Source organism: Physeter macrocephalus, chromosome 5, assembly GCF_002837175.3.
Source record: "Physeter macrocephalus isolate SW-GA chromosome 5, ASM283717v5, whole genome shotgun sequence".
Lineage (NCBI taxonomy): Eukaryota > Metazoa > Chordata > Mammalia > Artiodactyla > Physeteridae > Physeter > Physeter macrocephalus.
In genome coordinates, this window is record NC_041218.1 from 40991953 (window position 1) to 41017448 (window position 25496).

Sequence of the window (25496 nt, forward strand, 5' to 3'; positions counted from 1 at the left end):
ACTCATCCAAACCTTTCTCAGTCTTCAGGAACCATTTCAAATCCTACTTCCTCATTGGAATTCGGTCCCAATTATCTCATTCTAGGAATTGTAAATCGCACTTTGCTATAAAACTCAATGGGCATGCTCAGTTCTTTTTGTGGATATTTATCTTTTCTATTGCCTCTCTGCTTTTCTGTATCTCCATGTCTGTATCTCCAAAAAGATCAGAGACTCCATAAAGGAGAAAGCATTCTTATTTTTATATTCCATTGTTCCCAAAGCAGTGCCTCATACATGGTGGATATTTGGTAAATAGTGTGCACTCTCTGATTTGGTGTTGACAAGGACTAGACACTATCCATATGAGCAAGTACATTCTCTATCAAGTCTCTGAGTGAAACTATCAGAGAGTTGAAATCTTTACTTCACTACCATTCTCTTCTCTCATATGCCCAGTGTCTTCATGTTTATTGCCATTACTCTCTCTGAGGAATGTCATGAGCTCTACACCCTTTCTGATCTGTCTCCTATGCAAACTCATCTGACCACAATCCATTCTCTCATTGCAATCCTTTCTGCAGGCTGAGTACTAGGTAACCTGACTTTTTTTTTCCTCCACCAGATAAAAGGTGAAACTTCCAGGTTCCATCTAGAAGAAACACACTAAACCTATAAACCTATTTCCATGGCAAGAATTTAGGCACTCTAGAATATATTTTGAGACAAATAGGGTTTGTTTGTGGGGGTTGTGATTTTCTTCAAATCTTATTACATGTTTCTAGTTCTTAATTATTTCTAGGATCTGGACCTGAAACCTATTAAAATATAAAGGTATTTGGGGTAGAATTTTCCCATGTTATAAATTCAATACTTTACCATTTCTTTTCATGTGACTTTGGACCAATTTTTAGGAACAGAATGTATTTCACTTAAAAGATATACTAGGAAGAACATCCTATTCATTCACATTTGTGCCATTCCATGTTTGATATGAGGGAACCATCCACTTGCCACAACTTTAAATCCTATAAATCTTAGTGTCTAAAATAGCTATACTTTCACAAGTAATGTCTGCCTTGTCTTTAGGCTGAATTTTGTATGCCTTTTTTTGTTTTCCAGTATAATTGTACATGGGCTATTAAAAATGGCATGTGTAAATGATAATATTAATAAAATACTAATTTGTACTCTAATAATGGTCTCCCACTGATAGAAAAATGCTGGGAAAGATATGTTGACATTATTTCTGAAGCAGTTTTAGCTCATTACAAGAACAGCAAAATCTTCTATCCTTTTTTTTCTAAAATAAGAGCATAGTTTCAAAGTTCATCATCCATTTGACTTTCACCTAAAGAAAGGAATGATATCAATGGCTGAAAGAGGCTCAAGAGTTAATGAACTTTGGATTAAGTGCCATTTGTCACTAATCAGTTTCCCTTTTCAGGTACTAAACTTCTCACTAATTCATTTATTATCATTTAGGGAGTAAACTCAACATTTAAAGAATCCATATGGCTATATCTATATTAAATATCCATGCTGATATGGAATTGTGGAAAGCTCTGTGTGCTTGGAAGCAGGTTTGAGTCTTATTACTTACCGGCTTAAGTTATTAAATTGTGATTTTTCTCACCTATAAACTAAGGACCTTAATAATGTGTAAATAACAAGACTACAAAGATCCAATTAGCTACTAAGTGCAAAAACTGAAGTGTTCTTAGCTGGAAAAACCCTATATAAATATAACTTACTAACACTATCCCAGGTCTTTAAAGAGCTTAGTAATTCAATGTGCTATAATGGAGGGAAAGTGGGTTTTGGAGTTCAACACCCAAAGTTTCCATATGTTTCTACTTATTTACTTATTATCTAAATACCAAAAATTTCAGTCATTGAATTCTGTTTCCACAGAAGAAAAAGCTGGACAATATACAAAATTGTAACATTCTGTGAGCCATCAGAGAACAAAGCCTCCAGGCAACTAAATGAACTGAATTCCAAAGAGTAATAAACTCCCTTAAACAAGAAGAATGTTAATCTGATTCCAGGACATAGGTTAGCCATATTTACTAGTGAACAGGGTCACAGTATTTAAATGAATGAATAAATGAAGTGGCCCATAAATGTGGTCATTTCTTCATTCTAGTACATTCTTTTTTCCATGTTTTACCTTTCCCTGTAGGAGCATAGTAAGCCCTCAAGTCTGGACTAGGAGGCAAGGAAAAGGTCCAGGTCATAAGAACTCTGTTGGAATTTCAGGCACAATTTCAGCCAGTAATAAAGTGTTTCTTTGCTTCCATGGTTATGTTCCTTGTGTGTATATCTTTCTCAGCACCACAGGGAGGGTCAGCTCTAATTTAGCGCAGAATTTGATTATTCCTGAGTACTTTTGGCATAATAATGCCATATAACCACCTTTATACAATCAAAACCTCACTAATATTTCCAATAAGTATCACAATAAAATTAAGATGAAATGTTTTTGCTGCTGATATAGCATATTTGTTACCAGATCTAGGCATATAACTATCCACAAAATGATTAAAAGTTTTAGGAGAACTAATATTTATAAGAAACCTACAAAGTGCCAAGAAATTTCTACCAATAACAACAATTTGCTGATGTCCCACAGTGTATCAAGGACTACAGTAGGTGCTTAATGTGCTGTATTGAATTTAAATTTCACAATAGCTCTATGGAGTAAACTTGATTACTCCCATTTCACAGAATGAACTGATGGTTAGGGAACTGAGGTTAAAGTTACTCAATCAGTAAATTTTATTTGCAACTAAAGGCCTGATTTTCCTACTATACCACATTGCTTTGTTAAGCCATTTGAAGTTCTTAAGTAATATTAATAACTTAGTAACATACAATTGTATAGTATTTTATACTTTAAAAACTTCATAACAGCCCTTGAAATTGCACAGCCTAGCAAAGTGCATCTAGCTCAGCACAGCTCTCTATTTACATTTTGAGGTACCCACATTAGATGTATCTCCCATCTCCCAACACAGAAACTCTATATTGCTATGAGGTACATTATTTCCAAACATAAGTCTCCATACCTATATGCCCACTCAACCTGAGAAAACCATACCAGCTATTAAAAAAGATAAACTATCTGTTTACCCACCATCCCCAGACCCAACTATAGGATCTTATCACTGCAGTATGCAGAAAGCCATATCCAACACACATTCCAAAATGCTGGAATAGACAGAACAAAAGGAATCTGATCCCAAGGTTAATTCCAAGTTCACCTGGATAGATTATGGCCAAAGCTTTAAGCCCATACCTGGCTGGAAAATCAGAGCAGAGAAGTAATGGGAATGCAGAGTTACCTCTACAGATCTGAACAAAACTCTTCAGCAAAAAGAGAAGGAAAAAAGGGAATATATGATGAAATGTGGTAAGGATTTCTCTGACAGTATAGCCTGGACGAGTTCATCACTTTAATTGTATTAGGCACGAAGGAGAAAATGCAGGACAGGTCTATGTATGTATTTTATTAATGTGTAACACCCCTGCCTACTAGCAAATATTGCCCAATTAATATCTGAAACTTAACCAATTAAATGATCAACCCTATACTTAGGGGTGGATTGAAGAGAAAGGGTAGATGCAAGGAACCTACAGAGTTTCCACACCAACATTATACATTAAGTAAATAATTTATAAGGAATAGCAACCACTGAATCTTTAGAAAACAGTGTATTTTCTTTCATGTCCTTCTTTCTTCCATTGTAATGACCTCTAGGTCTCCCAGTCTTTTTCTAAAAGATTTGATCTATCAAGTTCCTCCTTATTAACAGTCATTTGTATTTAGGTTTTTTCTTTCCCAAAAGATGGTAAATCATTTGACAAAGGTACTATGCCTATTCCTCTTTGTGTCTGCTATTGTACATTCCATGCAGTAGTAGTTCTATGGATATTACTCAATACAATTAATTTCCCTGCTGCTCTTCTGAAACAGGTAACCAAGCCAGGAGAGAACTCAGTTTTGTTTTGCTTCACAGTCCGACTCAGTTAACATATTATTGACTCTGGGGTGGAAGGCAAATTTTAGCCAAGGTTTTATTACTTCTGAGCAAGGTACTTCATTATGACTTTATTTGTACTTTCCAAGTTTTCACTAGAGAATAATGTTCAGCCTCAGATCTACTGGACTGGATGACAGAAATTCCATTTGGCATCATTTATTATATCAAAACATTATTATACAGTCTCATTAATTCTGTCATTTCAGCTGTGAGAAATCTAATCTTACAAAATGACTTAGAAGAAAAAGCTGAAATATAATTGGTGGCCCTTATGGTTTCCCTGTGGAAAGACCAATCAGTTGATAATCTAAAATAACTCATCATCACCAGTCAGATCACTCATCACACCAGAAAATATCATGGAGCTGATACTTTCTTTTCCCCACTGTGTATCTGGAGGGGTAGGAAGACTAGATTTATAGCTGATTTTAAAGCCATTAGCTTCTATAAACATTGCATAATGTGAAAATAATTTTTCACATTGAACAATTAATATTTGCAATGTTCTATGATATTTAAAAAGTTTGGGCCAAACCAATTCTCAGGACTGAAACAGTGAACTGTCCAAGGTTTCTTTAGCACTCTGTTCTATGAAGTGTTGTTACTTAACATTTCTTTTGTAGCTGCTCTCCTGCCTTTTCTCCCAAGAGAGTATAACTTGGTTTTGACATCCACTTGAAATAAATTCTGCTGTCCTGGAATATTGAGGTTTGTTTGCATGTTTGTGGGGAAATACCTGCTAAGTACAGCAATGTTCTGTCATTAAGTTGGAGACCCCAATCAATTACTCTGAGTCATCCAAGACCATGAAATGCTTCTGAATTGAGCCATTCTCTGGCCCACTAACCCAGGACTCCTTGTGTCACTAACCACGGGTTTGATTATTTCTTTCTTCCTCAGCCACTGTTGGTAGCTACTAATCTATAATCTCTGCCAATCTTACAGATACACACTCAGAAAGTTTTTATAGCTCTGCTACAGCCAAATTTCAGCTACAGCCTATATCTGCTATTAGAACAACCTTAGCTGCCATGCAGCCCACATCCTGGTCTTATCCAGAGTTGGGTTAAAAACTGACCTGGACCCTGAGTGTGTCTCGGAATAACCAAACTCCTCCCAACCTAAGTTTGCAGTTCTCTGCACAGTAAGCCAGTGTTAAAATAAGGGATTCAGATCAGTACATTTATTATTTAAAAGAGGAACAAACATGCCAGCAAGGAATAAAATCATATTTAAAGCAACTCCTTTCTCCCGATAAAAATTATATATATTATATTATAATCTTTTTAATTCAAGTCAATAATCAGAAATCTTTGGCAGTCTGCATTCCCCAAGGTACCCCACATCCCATCACATCGTTCACATATTCTTTGCTGAAGATGTGTTCTTTTGCAGCTACTCTAAAAGTCAACTTATTAGCTTTTTTTTTTTTTTTTTTGGCCACATCACTGCATGGCTCGCGGGATCTTGGTTAGTTCCCTGACCACGGATTGAACCCGGGCCATGGCAGTGAAAATGCCAAGTCCTAACCACTGGACCATGAGGGAAGTCCCAACTTATTGGTTTTATTTAATTTTATTTTATAAAATTGGATTATGGTTCTCATGGAAACATGTAATTAAATCTCTCCTGCTGCTCAAGAGAGGTTCATTGTTTTAAATAAAAATTGTTACTACATTTTGCAATGACAACATAAAAACAAAGTTTCTTTTGACACACCAAAACTTTTGGTAGAAATTGTGGAGAAATCAGTCAGTACAAAAAAGACTGTAATCTGACTCTTTTTGTATTTAAGAAATCTTTTTTTTTCTGCTAGAATTAATTAATTTTAGCTAAGAGCACTAAGAACTCATTTACCAAACTAAACTTGTAAACTTCTTTAGAAATATAATTTAAATTCTTCAGTAAACATGCTTGTATAATCCATTATTCATATTTTCTGCCAAATGATATGACCTTCCACTTAATGAGCATTATTGACAAACAGCTTATTTTTTTAAATATAAAATATTTTATTAAGATTAAAAGGTCTAATGTCTCTGAAGGAATCATAAGAACTTGAAAGTAGATATCTGAAAAATAGTAACCATCCCTGAAGTTTCAAGTATCACTGCCATACCACCTGCTCCATCTTAAATGCCAGGTTCACATGGGTTAAATGCTAGAAGTCCATAAAGTTGTAAGATAAAGGTCTTGGATACATAAATATGTTAAGCAGCTAGTAAAGAAAATCTTTATATTTTTAATAACTTAAGACAAAAAAAGAATGATTTCAAAAGAAAACTATGCCCATCTTTCTTTTATTGATATGAAAATAATAATTACTTAGTAAATCTCTTTTTTTATTCCATGATTGTGCCTGAAATAGATCGGTAGAAAAAAAATTGGCATTATTCTTATTGGGTATCTCTTACATTGCAAAGAGAATCCTTAGATTTGAAGATGAAAATATGGTATCATATAGAATGCTCACACTGTACTTGGTACAATACCATGGACTTACTATCTAAGAAATACAGACAGAGCCATTTGCATGTAACAAGAAAGCCAGGTCTTTGGTTAAATGTCAGTTTCAGAAGTACAGGCTTTCAAGCATCTTTTAGGTTTTTTTCCCCTTTTTTCCTCCTATACCTTCCTTTTTATTTCTCCTCTTCCTTGGGTTTCTGTTCGCTAGGGCTCTTCACAGAAAGGGTAAATAAAAACATGCATTTTGAGGACAAAGGAGTAAAGAAATGGACAGTTCCAAGTGCATAGGGCTGTTTCAGGAAATAGAGAATATAACAGAGAAAAATCTCACCACGACATAAGAGACTTAGAAAGGAACACAGCTGAGAGATGGAACCAATTTCTACAACTGTTACTGTGTTCTCTAATACTGGAAACTGAAATAAATGGTCGGTCTTATGTGGTTTTCTTTGACACCACTGGGACTTCAGAGGAAGAGGCAGCTGTTGAAAACTGGCTTCACACCCCTCTGCCTCTATTCCACTTTGAGTTACATTAACTAATCCCGCAGATGTTGACTGAAACCGGCAGAAAAAACACCCTCAGGGTCAATTTGACATCCCATTTGGCTCTAAAATATTATAATTTAGGGACCCAGAAAAGTTAAGGTCAAATGATTGCAATTACTTAACCTGTATTAGAATAATCATGAAAGCATACCCTGCATGGATTCCACTTTACCTTTGTTTTCATCAATTTCATAATGGGATCACTTTGAATGGGTGTACTGAAGCAAATGTTGATAATCTTTTCATGATATGGAGCACAAAAGGAGAGCCAGACTAGTTAGAAAACACTGAGTCCTGCATGCATTACCCTAATAACACCTCACAAGTTTTCAGATAGGAACCATTATTATCCCCTTTTTACAACAGAGGTTAAATAACATGGCCAAGGTCACACAATTAGTGAGTGGCAGGTCAGGATTTGGACCCACTCCTCTAACTCCAGAGCCAGCACCACGACTCCCTACAGGACTTACACTAATGCATAAACTTATCCTAAGGATGAGTTGGAGCTGAGCAGATAGACTTGGGAAGGTGGGTTAGCAAAGTCTTTCACAAAGTGTGGCATATACATCACTGGTGGTGTTCAAGATGAATTTTTGGTGATATGTAGATAGGCCTTTAAAAAATCTAATGGTAATGTATTTACTAAGATGTGTGAAGAATTAATATGATCAACTTATTAAACCCATTATTTCATGGATTTTTTGTTGTTGTTTAGAATGAGGCTAAATTTTAAACAGTGAGCTGTTTAATATGTATGCAAAGAAAAAAGTATAGGAAACTAATAGTAGAGATGGGAAGTTAATGAAGGAAAAGGCAAAAACAGAAGAAATGAAATTTGGGAACCATGGAATTAAAGTACTCCATGCTGAAGAAATCACTAACACAAAGTCATAGGGACTTGAAAGCAAACAGTAAGTATAGAGAAGAGCAAATATGTCATTATGACTAGATTATAGGGTGGATAGAAATTAGACCTGAGAGGTTAGCATGTTAAGAACCTTAGAATTTAAAAAAAAAGAAATTGAGAGTCATCAATAGATTTGACATGGTCAGATTTACAGGTAAATATAAAACACTAGAGAAAAATCCTGGAGACAGAGGCCATGATATCATACCCATATGATGGCTACTACCAAAAATCCAGAAAATAATCATTATTAGCAAGCATGTGGAGAAATTGTAACCCTTTGGCGCTATTGGTAGGAATGTAAAATGGTGCAGCTGTTATGGAAAACTGTGTGGTGATTCCTCAAAATTTTACAAATAAAATTACCATATAATCCAGTAATTCTACTCTGGGGTATATACCCAAAAGAAGAGAAAGTAGGTACTTAATGAGATATTTGTAAAGTCATGTTCATAGCAGCATTACTTGTGATAACCAAAAGGTGGAGGCAATTAAAGTATCTATCAACAGATGAATGGATAAACAAAATGTGATATATATATATATCAAAATGTGATATATATATATCACATATATATATATAATTCATCCATAAAAAGAAAGGAACTTCTGAAACATGCTACAATATGGATGAACCTTGAGACTATTATACTAAATGAAATACATCAGACACAAAGAACAAATACTGTATGATTCCACTTTTATCAAGTACGTAGAGTAGTCAAATTCAGAGACAGAAAGTAGAATGATGGTCACCAGGGCTGGGAAAGGAGGAAATGGAGAAGTTATTGTCTAGTGGGTACAGTGCTTCAGTCTTGCAAGATGAAAAGTGTTCTGTGGATGGATGGTAGTGATGGTAGCACAACAGTGTGAATATACTGGATGCCATTGAACTGTACACTTAAAAATGGTTAAGATGGGCTTCCCTGGTGGCGCAGTGGTTGAGAATCTGCCTGCAGATGCAGGGGACACAGGTTCGTGCCCCGGTCCGGGAACATCCCACATGCCGCAGAGCGGCTGGGCCCGTGAGCCATGGCCGCTGAGCCTGTGCGTCGGGAGCATGTGCTCCGCAACAGGAGAGGCCACAACAGTGAGAGGCCCGCGTACCACAAAAAAAAAAAAAAAAAAAAAAAAAAAATGGTTAAGATGGTAAATCTTATGTGTATTTTAACAATGAAAAAAAAGAAACCATTATGATAATCCGCACAAAAAAAACACTGAATCCTTAGCTAAAACTTTAACCGAGTAAAGGGTAAGAAGCAATAACTGATGGAGTTACTGATTCCTAGTCATGTAAATGGCTGGATAACGAGCAGAGCACAACTAACTCAACCGTTGACCAGGTTGGGTCACTTCAGATGTTTTCAGCACGTGATTTATTCATGGAACTTCTGAATTTATTTAAATAACAAATTATTGAATACTGTGTACTAGGCTGTATACATCCTAGGGATAAAGTAGTGAACAAAAAAGACACTGTTCATCTCATTTTCCAGAATGGATAGGGAAAGGTGATATGGGTCTTTCTACAACTCATAGGTTTGAGTCCTTTGATCATTCTTACCTTGTGAGTCCAGACAGCACCTTCCATCCACAGACTGTTTTCTTAGTCAATGTTTGCCAGACTTGGGGCATGCCAACTTCTTATTTTGATAAGGAAAGTTCTTTGCAATTACCATCAATTCAGAAAAGAAAGAAAATTCTAAGATACAAACAATAGCCTAACGCTAGATATAATCTTAAAATAAAGATCAATCAATAAATGCTGGAGAGGGTGCGGAAGAAAGGGAACCCTCCTACACTGTTGGTGGGAATGTAAATTGATACAGCCACTATGGAGAACAGTATGGAGGTTCCTTAAAAAACTGATAATGGAACTATCATATGATGCAGCAATCCCACTCCTAGGCATATACCTGGAGAAAACCATAATTTGAAAATATACACGCACCCCAGTGTTCATTGCAGCACTATTTACAATAACCAGGACATGGAAGCAACCTAAATGTTCATCAACAGAGGAATGGATAAAGAAGAGGTGGTACATATATACAATGGAATATTACTCAGCCATAAAAAAGAACAAAATAATGCCATTTGCAACAACATGGATGGACCTGGAGATTGTCATACTGAGTGAAGTAAGTCAGACACAGAAAGACAAATATCATATGATACTGCTTACATGTGGAATCTTGGGTACAAATGAACTTACAAAACAGAAGCAGAGTCACAGATGTAGAAAACAAACATATGGTTACCTGGGGGTAAGCGGGGTGGGGGAGAGGGATAAATTGGGAGATTGGGATTGAGACATACACACTACTATATATAAAATAGATAACTAATAAAGACCTACTGTATAGCACAGGGAACTCTACTCAATATTCTATAATGTCCTACATGGGAAAAGAATCTTTAAAAAGTGGTTATATGTATATGTATAATTGATTCACTTTGCTGTAAACCTGAAACTAACACAGCATTGTAAATCAACTATACACCAATAAAAATTTAAAAAGAAAGATCAATCCAATAAATACATTTAGTTTTTTTTTTTTTTTTTAAGATGTTGGGGGTAGGAGTTTATTAATTAATTTATTTATTTTTGCTGTGTTGAGTCTTCGTTTCTGTGTGAGGACTTTCTCTTGTTGTGGCAAGCGGGGGCCACTCTTCATCGCGGTGCGCAGGCCTCTCACTATCACGGCCTCTCTTGTTGTGGAGCACAGGCTCCAGACGCGCAGGCTCAGTAGTTGTGGCTCACGGGCTTAGTTGCTCCGCGGCATGTGGGATCCTCCCAGACCAGGGCTCGAACCCGTGTCCCCTGCATTAACAGGCAGATTCTCAACCACTGCGCCACCAGGGAAGCCCAATACATTTAGTTTTAACTCACTACCTGGACCTTATTTTTTCTCTTTCTTGCCATGAAACAATAAAAGTATCTTCAAGGGTATTTACTGTTCTGTGGACATTCCTCTGGATCAGCATGTAGAAACCACTGGACTAGGGTTCAGCCGATTCCTCAAAAGTTTGGTCCAGGTTACCTCTACCTTCTTCCGAGTAACTAATGGCTTCAGGGGATCCTGCTTTGGCTGTCTTTGAACATTAATACCTATAAATAATAATACCTATAAAATACCCAAAGGCTTCTGCCAAGTCTCTAACAGTCCTTCCAGCCATTAAATGATTAATTCAATTCAAACTCATTGACAAACTCTGATTGAATAACCTCCATGTACCAAATAACAGGCGAAGTACTAGAGATGAAAAGTTCTTCACTATAGGATGGACATCTCATCTATTACCCAAACAGGGACACTTCAGAGAGCGAAAGGGGGCTCTTTTAATACTTACGCCAGGAAAACTGACCAAAGAAATTTAAGACATATACTCACCCTGCTTAAGGAGATCACAAATTGGTAAGTAGGATGATCAAAGTGTTATGAAAACTCAAATGAAAAAGCAATTAATTTGGGGGATGGGGAGGCTAAAGGATGGTGATCAGGGTACACTTCCAAAGAAAGTAAGGTTTTAATTAAATCTCAAAGAACTACTAGGATTTCACCCCAGGAAGAAAATGAGAAATACACTTCAAGCAAAGGAACAGCATAAAGCTCATTAAAATACTGGTTGCAGGGACTTCCCTGGTGGCACAGTGGTTAAGAGTCCGCCTGCCAATGCAGGGGACACAGGTTCGATCCCTGGTCCGGGGGGATCCCACATGCCGCGGAGCAACTAGGCCCGTGCTCCACAACTACTGAGCCTGCACTCTAGAGCCTTCGAGCCACAACTACTGAGCCTGCGTGCCGCGGCTGCTGAAGCCTGCACACCTGGAGCCTGTGCTCTGCGACAGGAGAGGCCACCACAGTGAGAGGCCCTCACACCACAGCGAAGAGTGGCCCCCGCTCGCCGCAGCTAGAGGAAGCCCGCACGCAACAACTAAAGACCCAACGCAGCCAAAAATAAATAAATAAATAAATAAATAAAATACTGGTTGCAATTCTAATATTACCAATTACAGTGGAAAATATTAAGGGTTTCTAAAATAAGAATGTCATAATTCTTTACCTTTGTGGAGCTTATAATTTTTTTTTAAATGATAAAATAATTTTTTAAAGACAAAATAATGGACAAGGCTTTCCCCTGACTATACAATACATATATAAGATTCAGATATTTTTAAAAACTGCCAGGAAAAAAAAAAAAGGAAAGAGAGAGAGAGAGAAAGAGAAAAAAAGGAGGGAGGGAATAAAGGGAAGGAGGGAGGGAGAAAGAAAGGAAATTTAACAGTATAATTCAATGGGGTTCTTAATTTCCAACATGACAGTTTTCTGGATTCAAGATAGATTTCAAGGATGGATGTATAGAACTATATAAGTTAGATTATGTTACAGATTCAAGGACCATATTTTCAATTCTACATATTAACCAGGGCTGTGTTCCGAAGTGTGTTTCATTAGCTACCCACCTCAGAACTACTTGAGTGCTTACTAAAGTGCAGATTTCCAAGCCCAGTTTCAAAGTCCTGGAAAACTGCATTTTTAACAAGTTTAAGGAAAATTTTGCCTCCAGACTCCTGCCATTTAGAAACATATGAGGTTTGAAATAAGTCCCCCAATTCACTTTGAGCTGCCTCAACAACTTGAAGTAAAATGGCAGGATCATCTCAAAAGGAACTAAGGAAATGCTGTATCAGAGGAAACAACCAGAGATATGTTGGAAAACTAGTATATGGCATCATCTAGGTTAATAACTTAGCCACAAATGGCTTACTTGCTAAAACTATTTTGAGATCATAAAAGTTTATAGTTGGAAGGGTCTATAGCATCATTTAGTGCAACCTTAGCTTGACCTCCATATTAAACCTGAGATTAAGGATTACAGATTCATTACCTGTTGTTTTACTTATTTTAAAATGGGAGAATTTTGCTTGCTTTCTCAAGAGTCATTCAAAATAAAGACATATATAAAATGTATTCATTTTGCCAGAATAGTCAGTCTCCTGCCAGTTGAGAGAGTATAAGTATAGCGGGCCTGACTTATTTTGCTGTAATTTAATCCAATTATCTAAAGCTCCAAATGTGGGGGAAAAAAAACTCACGTCAATAACTGGCTCTGTCTCACAGTTATTAAGCAGGTTAGGACGTGTCAATCATCCCATGCCCTGAGAAGGCAATGAAGACAATTTCAAATGTCATGCTTTTGCTTGCAGTGAGCCACACAAAGGTTAGTGAATTTTAAACATATTTGTATGCTTAATAAGTACAGATTCTTCTGCACACATGCCATAGAAGCCCTAGTACATTTTGCTTATTTCTGTGTTATGTTCACAGAATCATCTAACATGACTCAAATCACAGAACACCATAGAAAATGAGATTTTTTTTTTGTATGAAAGGTGGCCCTTAGAAATAAACATTTGACCAAAAGCTAAACCAAGACTGTCCACCAAAAATACACAAAATTCAATCCTCAGTAAGAGAGGGAAAGTAGTTTCTTTTTTTTGAGCACATAGCTAATAAAATTTGTTTTCATTGGGAAAATAAGGTTGTTAATCACACACTGTTATAATCACTCCAACACTTGCATCTCTCTCCTTGCTCTCAGTGCAAATTCACGTTTCACTGAGCAATTAGAAACAATCCTAAAAGAATGCCCACAAGCTCTGACCACAGCACAAGCACATCTGTGCTTATCAATCCTGGCTTCTCTCTAGTATGGATGTGTATCCATTCCTCTCACAGGGCCAAGCCCTCCACTCTTATCATCCTCATCTTATCATTCTCAACAGCAATCACTCCAATGACTATTTCCCTTACATTCTCAATGGTTTTTCCTCTCTACTAGATTATAAAAATCTATAATATTGCACATCAAAGAAAAGGAAGGAAAGAAGGAAGGAAGGGAATGAGGGAAGGAAGGAGAAGAGGGGAAGCGAGGGAAGGGAACAAGAGAGCAGTAAAGAAAAACCCTCGCATACCCCTCTCATACTTCTCTTGTTACTGAGAGATCAGGCTTACCTTATCAGGACTAAATCTCCTTTAGGCTGGGCTCCCAGAAAAGAATTCAGTGTCCTATAGCCCTCCTATGGAAACTGGGGAGCTAGTACTTATTATATTCAATCCTGGTCAACCAAAAACTTGAACCTCAGCCCTGTGGGCAGTTGAGGCAGGGGTTGAAGGAACTGGGCTGAAATGAAAATATCACGGCAGCCCTACTCACATAAAGAGAGGAGCTGATACAGCTTTAAAGCCCTACAGCCTAATGTCAAAGTTCCTCTCCTGGAGTCTGACACTCAGCCCTGCTAGATATGTGTGTACTGCCCTAAATGCAATGGGCAGTTCAGGGTCATGTCCTGATACTGGTCCTGCCCCTAGGAGTTCTCCCCCAACAAACACTGCTCCAGCAAGCCTGGCACGTATGCTGTCTGGCCATCCGTTCAACATGGCTGGGACAACAGTACCGTTCTCCTGTTTAGAGCAAATTCCTCAATAGTTACCCATACTGTTGCTTCTGTTTTTTATCTTCTTATTCTCTTTTGAACCCTCTCCAGAAAGCCTTTTCTATTCTTCTGAACAACTCACAAGATGGTCAACAATGACGCCCAGTTGCCAACTTCTGTCCTTATTTAATAGACCTATCAATGGCTTTTGACTCCATTCACCCCTTCCTCCTCCCTGAAGCAGTTACTTCACTTGGCCCCTGAAAGACCACTATTTAGGTTCCCTTGTACCTCACTATCTCACTCCTCCTCAGCCTTCACCGCAGATTCCTCCAACCTCTAACTCTGGAAACACCCCAGGCCTCAGCTCTCGGAACTTCTCTATCTAAACTACTCCCTAAATGATCTCTTCCAGTTTCCTGTCTTTAATGGTATTAAATATCAATTTCATGTTGACAACTCCCAAATCTACATGTCCAGCTATGACCTTTTTTCTTGGAACTAAATACTAATCTCTAATGTCCAAACTGGATTTATCCCAAAACAAACTGCCGAGTTCCCTACCAAACTCTCTTTTCTGCAGCCTTACCCTGCTGAGTTTCTCAGGCCAAAAACCTTGAAAACATCTTTACTTGCTTTATTTCATACCCAACATCCAATACATCAGGATATTCTGTCAGCCCTGTCTCTAAAACATGGCAAAAATCGAATCACTTTCCACATCCTCTATTGCTATTACCCTGATCCAAACCATCATCGCCCGTTGCCTGGATATAACCTAGCTTATTACTACAGTGTTTCTCCATTTCGGCACCTTGACAGCTATTCTTATAGCATCCAGACTAATCCCTTCACAAGAAAATAAGATCAGGTCACTTTTGTTTTCATGACTTTCTATTGACTTCCATCCCACTCAGAGTAAAAACCAAAGGCATATAATGGCCCCCAAGGCCCTGTACGACCTACGTCTTCCCACTTTCTTGCTCATGTCTGCTAATCTCCTGGCCATATAGGCCTCCTTGCTGTCTCTGGAGCACACTCCTGTCACTGGACACTTGCCCTTGCTCTTCCTTCTGCCTGAAACATTCTTTCAACAAATGCGGATATGGCTCATTCACCCCTTCTTTAGGTCTCCAGGGTGGCTTCCCCAACTGCAATATGTAAAATGGCTACTACCATCCACACTCCCCATCCTGCTCTGATTTTTTCTCCATAGTACTTATTGCCACTTGACATACTACATCATTTTTAATCGTTATCTATTCCTCCTCTAGAAAACAAACTCCATTAAAGCAAGGACTCTGCTTTGCTCTCTAGTGTGACCCCAGGACCTAGGACAACAGCCTTAGTGTAGGTGATCACTGTATATTTGTTGAATGAATAACTATATAAATATTAAAATGGTTAACAAATTAAGCCATGTTTCTTTATATTTCAATCGCAGTGTGACTAAAAATGCAATTATTTAATATTCCAAAGAAAGCTTCATTTTGTCATGTAAGAGATTACTCTGAGATGGCTGATTAAACATTTCATTTCTGAAACTAAATCTCTATCCTTGGGTCACTATTTTCAAACAACCTTTCAGCTCTTTTGAAAGAACCTCACATAGATTACTATTTACTCTTTTCATTTTTTCATGACATTCTCAAAGATCAAGTAAAAAACACATGTCAAAGCAATTTCTCCCTGCTCTTTCTGATTAAAATCAATATTCTCCCTGCTCTTAACAGCAGTAAAAATCAACACAACAGTTCCTGCTAACTCAATAGAATGTCAAGTGATATCTTAGTGTATTGTTACCAGCCAGGATATCAGCAGAGGACTACCAACAGCCTATAATCATTGCTGTTTTATTATCTACAAAATGTCATATGTGCATATGGCATTTTACAAAACAACACAGTGAAAACAAAGCTCATGTCTCAAGCAGCTTAGAGCTTATTTAGACAAAGAACTAAAGAAAAGGGAGGCAAAACTCAAAAGGAGGGCCTGCTGTTGTTGAGAAAAGAATACAATAGATCCAAGTGGTTAGGGCAGGGTGGTGATTTTCATTCCTAGTCTGTGAATGTGTAGCTTGATTCTGCTCTTTGGATCACAAACAACAGCTATAACCTTAACTGGTTTTCTTAAAACACTCCTCCTGTCAGTCATGGAGAAGAGAGCTCAGGACATACCCATCAGAAAATACGGTTAGAAATGTCCAACACCAATATAAAGCCACATCCCACCAACAGTTGCTAGCAATATCTTGTAATATTTTATTATTTAAAGAAAACTGACCTTTCCCAAGAAATCTTATAAAAACTGTATTAAGCTTAGCCTAATAGTGAATTTCTAAGTTTACATAATTTAGAACGTCTAATTAAAGATATTTACAATCGGGTTATTAGTAACAGTTAATAGTAACGTTTCAGTTACTAAGAAATGATTGTACAAATATGTAAAAATGTGCACTAAAAGGTCTAAATATGGTAACAAAAAAAATTTGGAAACAACCTAAATGTCCAAAAGAAATTGTTCGAAAGGATTGGATAAATAAATTAAATCTAGCCCACACTACACTCTAGGATACCATTCAGTCATCAAAAATGGAGCTTTGTATCTATATTTATTCTTATAGAAAAGTTTTTTTTTAATTACAAGGCAGCATGTATCTAATGGTCCTATTTTGACATATATGTACACATACTCACATTTACCCACATATAGAGACTCATTCACACACTTCATATGTATGAATCCGCATACAGAGAATGTGAAAGACAGTGAGAATGTGTGTGATAGAGAAAAGATGAGGGGCCAGAAGCTAAAATAAAAGATAGGGAGGGAACCCCTTACAGACAGAGTGGAGAAAAGCATGCCCACCAAAGACACCCACAGAATGGTCTGAGATATACAGATTGAGTTACACCCAAAGAGATTCATACAGACAGGAAAAAGTATGAAAGGATATATACTAAAAGGTTAAATAGTGGTTCAGTCTGAGTGGAGAGGTTATAAGTAATTTTCACTCTACCTTTCTATATTACTTGATTTTTTTTACTATGAAAATTTATAACTTTAATAATCAGAAATAATAATCAAAAATAATAAAATATAAAGCTACTTATAAAAAAGAACACTGGGGCTTCCCTGGTGGCGCAGTGGTTGAGAGTCCGCCTGCCGATGCAGGGGACAGGGGTTCATGCCCTGGGCCGGGAAGATCCCACATGCCTCGGAGCGGCTGGGCCCGTGAGCCATGGCCGCTGAGCCTGCGCGTCTGGAGCCTGCGCTCTGCAACTGGAGAGGCCGCAGCAGTGAGAGGCCCGCGTACCGCAAAAAAAAATAAAAAAAAAAAAAAAAAAAAAGAACACTGGAACACAAGAATGAAATAGAAACGCTTCAAACACAGAAATAAACAAAATTCTCAAATTTTTAAGTGCTAAGATTTAATGAAAATATCAATTACTCTTTAAAATCCTAGAAGTTTTGGTCTCTACTAATTTAAAAATGCATCTTAGTGAATTTATAAGAAAAAGCATGGAGCCTGTCCTCCAAGTGCTTTTTAATTTATTCTGTAAGACCCAGTGTATGCCAACAAAGAAGTTACTTCTCATTCAGAATATTATTTCCATATGAAAACAGCACATACATATTTGTATTTCTTTTCTTTAAATCTTAGAACTTCAAAGCCTTGAGGCAATTTCAACATATCTAAGTAGGAACAAAGACAATCACCATCATGTCATCCAAATCAGATATAGAAGGAAGTTTTTCAGGGAGAAACAGAATTCTTGATCAGAATTATTTAGTTCTTAAAAGTAGCTTTAGGCAGATACAAATATAAGGAAAAGTTTGCAAAGGTGGCACACAATTTTTGCTTTAGAAAAGATCAGAAAACGTCTACAACTTTAGCAAATCATAAAATAAGTCACTCTATATGCCCAAGAGAAATGAAAAAATACACTATGTTTAATTCACCAAATTATGATTTTTAATTCTTTTACCAAACTACAAGGAATTCATTAGTCTGAAAGGCAAAACTAAAGATAATCATTTTTTTAGTATAAAAAACACTGATATATGAGGTTTTATTTCTGAGTTTAAAAATCAGTAATTTTTATTTATTTTTTTTAGTAACTTTTAATTCACTAGAGAAACTAGAAATCAATAATACAGCAAAGCCTAATTATTTTCCACTTAACTTTCTTATTCATATAAATATAGCCATGTACATTAAAATAAGAATGTCTGATTTCTCAATATCAGACAAATCCTCTAATGCTTAGAGGATTATAGATTAGATGTTTCATTTTTAACAAAACTTGGGCTAAACTTCATTTAAAATCTTGTTATTCTGTTTATTTGTATTTTTTTTTGGCTGTGCCACAAGGCATGCTGGATCTTAGTTCCCCAACTAGGAATTGAACCTGTGCCCCCTGCAGTGGAAGCACAGAGTCCTAACCACTGGACCGCCAGGGAATTCCCTTGTTATTCTAAATATATTTTCAAATACATGAGTAGAATAATTCTGAGCCACTGCAGTTTATTAGTAAATGTTATTTACAGAAACAACAATAATTCTCTTAAAATTCACAGTATCACTACTTGCTCAAAATAATTTAGTGGTATTTCATTGCCTTCAAATTAAAATTCTGAAATTAAACAACTTCTATGATTTTTCCAACCAATTGTTCACTATTTGTTAATTTCATTCATGAGATTTATTCATTCATTGTGATCTTTTAAATTTTTTACCATTCACATACATGTTTACTGTCATCTAAGTTGAACTATATCAATAATCAAGTAGGTGTATAATACTAAAGTATATACCAGAAATGGGAGCTGTAAAGAAAGACAAAAGAGACCCCCTGGGCTCAGTATCTGGGAGCCTGATCTAGTAAATTGAGTGTAGGGCTCAGGCATCCAAAATTTCAAAAGCACCTCAGAAGATCCTGATGCAGCAAGTTTATTAAAAGACTTTGGAAACTTCTAGATCATTGCCCTGGCTATATCACCTCATAGTTTTATATTACACTTTGCAGTTTTCAGGGTGCTTCATATAAATTAACCTAATTGATTCATGCCCCACTCCATTCAATGATCTTTCCACTGCCACTTCTCAGCACATTCTGGTCCTCCTTTGAACTCTACGTATTTTATACACAAAATACTTTGGCACAATTCCATATAGGGTCTTGAAAAACGTGTAAATATCTTGGTGTACAAAGGTGTTGTCTCTCTAACTCCACAGCTAGAGATATTATCTAGCACCCCTCTGGTTATCTTTCCTCTCCTGCATGCTCATCACCTGTGTCCATACCCCAGAACCGCACCCCCCCACCCTTCCCTTCACCATTCTCTATCTCTCATTGCCTCACAGCTAACCTCCCTCTCAATTCTTTCCAATACTGGAGCTCCCAATTCCATCACACTCTTTTGCATCCTCAGTTGCTTTACTGGATGTTCTTCCCATTCTTGTGCTAAAATAAAAACAGAGGTCTTCTCTTAGGATAGGGCTTTTCTTCCAACTCTTCTGAATGGAAGATGCCCACATGCTGATGACCCACATACACCAGGAAAAGGAGATGGCATACACATTTTTTTGGCATCCCACTGGCACTTCCATATTAATTCACTCTACTCAAGTGTGAAAAGAAAACATTCCTCCTTTGATTTTCATACCATCAAACAACTCTAACTTCTCCCCTTTCTAGTGGTGCCACTTCAATTCACTGCACATACATTGCAGATGTTACCATCTAGATCATTTAAATTACATCCAGCTTTTATCCAGAGGGACACTAATATAAATGGAGAGCCTCTTAATCTCTTGACCTGGGCAACTGTCATTGCCTTTACCTTCACTCCTCTTCAATATTCCTCTTTTAAGATCATGTAATGAGCCTTATCAACCTGTCAGAAGTCTTCTGCCTCTGAAGAAAGGAATTCAACAGCCAGCTTCCTGGTCACATGATCCTAGATAGCAATGGTCCCTGGGTCTTGACTCCACCCCAGACTTTCTCTCCTGATACATTTTCTCTTCGGGAAATCTCAGTCATGCCAATAGATTCAACTTCCTCTTGTATTCGGATAACCACTAAATCTATCTTTCTAACCCAGATTGCTCCACCAAACTACAAGTCTATATGGTTATCTCTACTGCAAAAAAAAATTTTAAGTTGCCTCATAAACACTTTAAACTCATAATCAAAGTCCAAATTTTCTCATCCACCTTCTCAAACCTTGTCCTTTTTTCTAGGTTCCAGTTAATCAGAGTAATGATACAATCATCTACCAGGTAACCAAACACCTGTGAGAAGCATCCTAGATTCACCTCTCTTCACACTGCCACACAATTATCAAGTTCTGTATATTTTACCAACCAAATATTTCTTTTATCCTCTCTTGATCTATGGCCTCAACTCTCACCTTCACAATTATATTAACTTCCAAACTCAATGATTCTAAAACTTTTTTATATAAGGACCACTTGATGTGCATGTTTAAAAAAATGCAGATTTTTATGCCCCTTACTCAGAAATACTGTTTGGTTGCCTGGAATCTTTTTTTTTAATTTTTATAAATTTATTTATTTTATTTATTTATTATTTTTGGCTGTGTTGGGTCTTCGTTGCTGCACGGGGGCTACTCTTAGTTGTGGTGCGTGGGCTTCTCATTGCGGTGGCTTCTCTTGTTGCGAAGCACGGGCTCTAGGTGCATGTGCTCAGTAGTTGTGGCATGCGGGCTCAGTAGCTGTGGCATGTGGGCTCAGTAGTTGTGGCTAACAGGCTTAGTTGCTGTGTGGCATGTGGGATCTTCCCGGACCAGGGCTCGAACCCGTGTCCCCTGCATTGGCGGGCAGATTCTTAACCACTGCGCCACCAGGGAAGCCCTGGAATCTTCATTATTAACAAATTACTTCATCCTTTGCAGATGCTTCAAATTCTGGTGACCCATTTAATCACACTTTGGGAAGCACTGAACTATTTGGTCTCCCTGTTTCTTATTATCCCTCTTCATTCCATCTCTCTTCTACTCACACCCTCACACTCTCCCTTAAGCCTGATCATCATGAAGAGCAGAGAATTTTATTTTCTTCTAAGATGTTCTCCCACGTACACGGTATAGTGATACACCATCTTGTAGGCAATACTCCCCATAAACACACACTCCCGAGGGAATATACAACACTGTCCACAAGGTTCAAGGACAAATGGTGAAAACTGTCTCAGACGTCCGCTTCAGTGTCTCTCTCTGGGCCTCTCTCTTTGTCTAGAAGTGAAGCAAGTCTGTACATGCACCATGAAGCATGCAGCAAGAGGTCCACACTGCAGGGACAGCATGCAGGTAGAAATGTGAAAAGGACTATTCCAGAAAGAGATTTATTTATTTATTTTCTTTCTTTCTTTCTTTCCTTTTTTGGCTGCGTCGGGTCTTAGTTGCGGCACGCGGGATCTTTTGTTGCAGTGCGGGCTCTTCATTGTGGTGCGCAGGCTTCTCTCTAGTTGTGGCATGCGGGTTTTCTCTCTCTAGTTGTGGCACGCAGGCTCCAGGGTGGGTGGGCTCTGTAGTTGTGGCGTGTGGGCTCTGTAGTTTGTGGCATGCGGGCTCTCTTCTTGAGGAGCGCGAGCTCAGTAGATGTGGCACGTGGGCTTAGTTGCCCAATGGCATGTGGGATCTTAGTTCCCCGACCAGGGATTGAACCCGTGTCCCCTGCATTGGAAGGCGGATTCTTTACCACTGGACCACCAGGGAAGTCCCTAGAAAGAGATTTAAACCTTGACCAAGAAATGTGGGTTTTAAGAAATAAAAAGCCAGGAATTGAAGTCCTAGATGCTGAAAAAAGTTTGTTGTTTCACTCCACCTCTCTATAATATCTTGGTTTGGAAAGCAAACTTGGTCTGTAGATAAGCTTTGGTTCAATCATAAAGGAGCCCTCAGAGAATCTCTTTGCCCAACCGACTCACCCTATTATATAGAATATCCATTGTTTTCCCTCTCAGAATCAATTTTCACCTCATCCTAAGAACAGCCCCTAGATTTCCTTTTAGGCAGCAACCTCTCACAGATTAGAAATATCTGAGAAAATAAAACCAGTGCTCAGCTGGTGACTAAAAAGAAGGCATGTATGAACTGCTTTAAGGCATGATGTGAGTTTAAGTGTCAGTATCACTGGAGAAAGATGTTATTACACACTATCTTCCCCTCGCATTAACTGGTTACTAATCTTGCTTTTATCCCCCAGAGTTTTATTGACTGTTATTAATAGGATAGCCCTTTAAAAATAATTCTGAGTAGCTAAAATGATTTGTCCTCCAAGAAGAAGCAAGGAACTGCTTTCTTCTCTCTTTAATATGAGTGTTGTTCAGGTTAAGATGGAGACATATCCACCTACAAAGGACACATCCCTTAGCTGCTCCTCAGGTTTTTGCTCTGAAGATAATTTCACATGCCGTATTTCGGACACCATGACTTTGACCCCAGAATGACTGCTATCATATTTTGACAAGATTTCTTGTTAAAGTATTCACTCTTCAACCCCAGATAATGGCTTTTTTAAGGTACATCTCCTTGTCTCTAATAATGGTTAAAAAGAGAAAAAAAGAAAAAACATTTTCTTCTTAGCTATTCTACTCTCATTTTCCACATTTATAAGGTAAGAGAACAGACAAGGTAATTTACAAAGTTTCTTTGGCTCTAATAACCCCAAATTTGAAAACACACTAAGCATTTCAGTTGGCAGCACAGCCAGGTAGAATGACCTCTCATCCTGCTACCATTCAGAGACAGCAAAGCTGTCATTCAATGTGTAGATGAATTGGCACAAGACAAGCTGACATTGTCTCACCAGGACTTGCAGATAGAACACCAAAATCTGAGATCACAGTGCATTACAGAAATGAGTATCTGTGGAGCAAAAGTGCCAGGATTCATAGGCACTTTGAATGGAGCTGAGAGGTTAAGTCTCAGATGGGAGGAGGCTGTCATCTTCTCTATAAATGTGAAGCAGTTCTTACAAATCCCATTTAGCAAAAAGACATAATCATAATGACATTTCCTATGAATCCTATAAAAGACACAAAGCACAGCCTCAGTGTCTTCTATTATAATATGAGTGATTTAATGAAATTGGACGTTGACAGTAATAGTCTCATAATATGACATACTTTAGATCAATAAAACAAAGGTGAAATGAAATAAAATCTAAAGCATATGCCTGGTATCTTAAAGTTACATACTTGCAGCCTATCACAGGAGTCAGTTATTCTTACAATTGTATTCATGTATAATACTGCATGTAAAATATGCACACAATTAAAGATTTCGACTTGAACCATGTAATAGGGACTGAATATGAGCCAGTCATCCAAGACAATACAGCAAAGACAGACACTTCATGCCATTGATTACTTACATTTTCCAGGGGATACAAAATATGGACTGGATTTTCCTTCAAAATGTTTATAGAATTCAACTACTTCTTCTCCATTTCTATTGTTAATACCCTAGATAAAGCCTCCACCTTCTCTCATCTGATTATTGTATGCCACCTTTTGGACACCGTGTCCACCCTGGTGCCCTGCATCTATTTATCACACAGCCAGACTCAAGTTTAATGGTAACATAATTGAAAAGAAAATGAGGATTTTAGTTGACTGAGAAGCTCAGTAATATTGTACAAGCACTAGAAAAGTTTCTGAGAACTTATTATTTTTGAGAACAGTTATTATTTATAAAATATAATGATCATAAAAAGGGAAGAAATAATTGCCCCCTTTACTATGCTGGTAAAAGTAGGATAGCACACCCTGAGAGGGTCACTAACCAATAAGAATTGATCAAGATAAAAATGAACAGAATATTGAGAAGGAACAAAAAGCTGTGTCATGTGGGGCACACTCAACTCTCACGAGTTGAAGAAATTTGGGACATTCACGCACAAGAAAAAACTCCCACATGATGGAAAGAAATATAGAAAAAGGAGACACTAATGGCTGCCTTCAAAAATATGAAGGACTGCCATGTAGAAACAGAATTAAATTTGTCCTGTGTGACAAGAGAAAAATCTAAGATAAATTGGTGGATGTTCCAAGATGGTAGATTGACTCTGTATAGGCAAGACCTATTCAACAATCACAGTTTTCCAAAATTAATAGTGGCTCCAAGAAATGTTCACACAAAGTCTGACCATTATCCATCCCTTCACCTGAGTTACTTCTGCACCTTCCTCCTACCTGATCTCCCATCTCCAGTTCCTCTCCAACAGCCTAAGAAAACCATTCAAAATACAGAACTGCTCTGATATTCCCCTACCTAAAAGTCTTCAAAACAGTCCATTATCTTTAGGATAAAATCAAAACTCCTCCCTCACCACTATACATTTTCAGCCTCCTCTTTCACAGTCCTGGCTTTGTACTATGGACCTCAGCCCAAATGAACATTTCCCAGATCCTTGAACAGTACATGCTTCACTCACCTTCAGACTTCAGCTCTCATTAGTGCCTTTACATACAGCACCATGACTTCTCCTCAATGTCTGGGTAAGTTCTTCTTGTCCTTCAGATCACAGCTTTGGTATCCAGCTCAAATATCCTTCTCAGATGAACCAAGCTAAAGTCACCCTCAAGTTCATATAAACTAACAAAAGGAACAAAATCACAGTGATCTTTTTAAAACATAAACCAGACCACCTCACTCCCTGCTCAAATCCTCCAGTGGCTTCTGATCACATTTAGAACAAAATCCTCCTCACCATGATCTGCAAAGCTTCGTGGTCTGACCTCTGGTTCCCTCCATCCTCAGCTGCTCTCTATCAGGGCTTCTCTCTGCTCCAGCCATGCCAGATTTCTTGCTGTTCCTTGAACATATTTTGCATGCTCTTGGCCTCACAATCTTTTCACTTGCAGCTTCCTCTACCTGGAACAAAATTTTCCCAGATATTTACATGAGTTGGTCCCTCACTTCATTCAGAATTCTGCTCAATTCTCACTGCCTTGGGATATTTCCCTCACCAGCATCTATCAAAAATAGACCTCTTGGGCTTCCCTGGTGGCACAGTGGTTGCGCGTCCGCCTGCCGATGCAGGGGAACCGGGTTCGCGCCCCGGTCTGGGAGGA

At 37.8% G+C, this 25496-nt stretch overlaps 1 long non-coding RNA gene across 1 annotated transcript in view; it reads right to left on the reverse strand.

Moving 5' to 3' along the window:
- Positions 1 to 25496, reverse strand: part of LOC112067107 (uncharacterized) — a 285545-nt gene that overhangs the window by 243511 nt on the left and 16538 nt on the right. The window contains exons 3-4 of the long non-coding RNA XR_002893081.3: positions 25133 to 25296; positions 24857 to 25017 (exon numbers count right to left, since the gene is read on the reverse strand). This is a non-coding gene — a long non-coding RNA (uncharacterized lncRNA). The remainder of the gene's footprint in view (positions 1 to 24856; positions 25018 to 25132; positions 25297 to 25496) is intronic.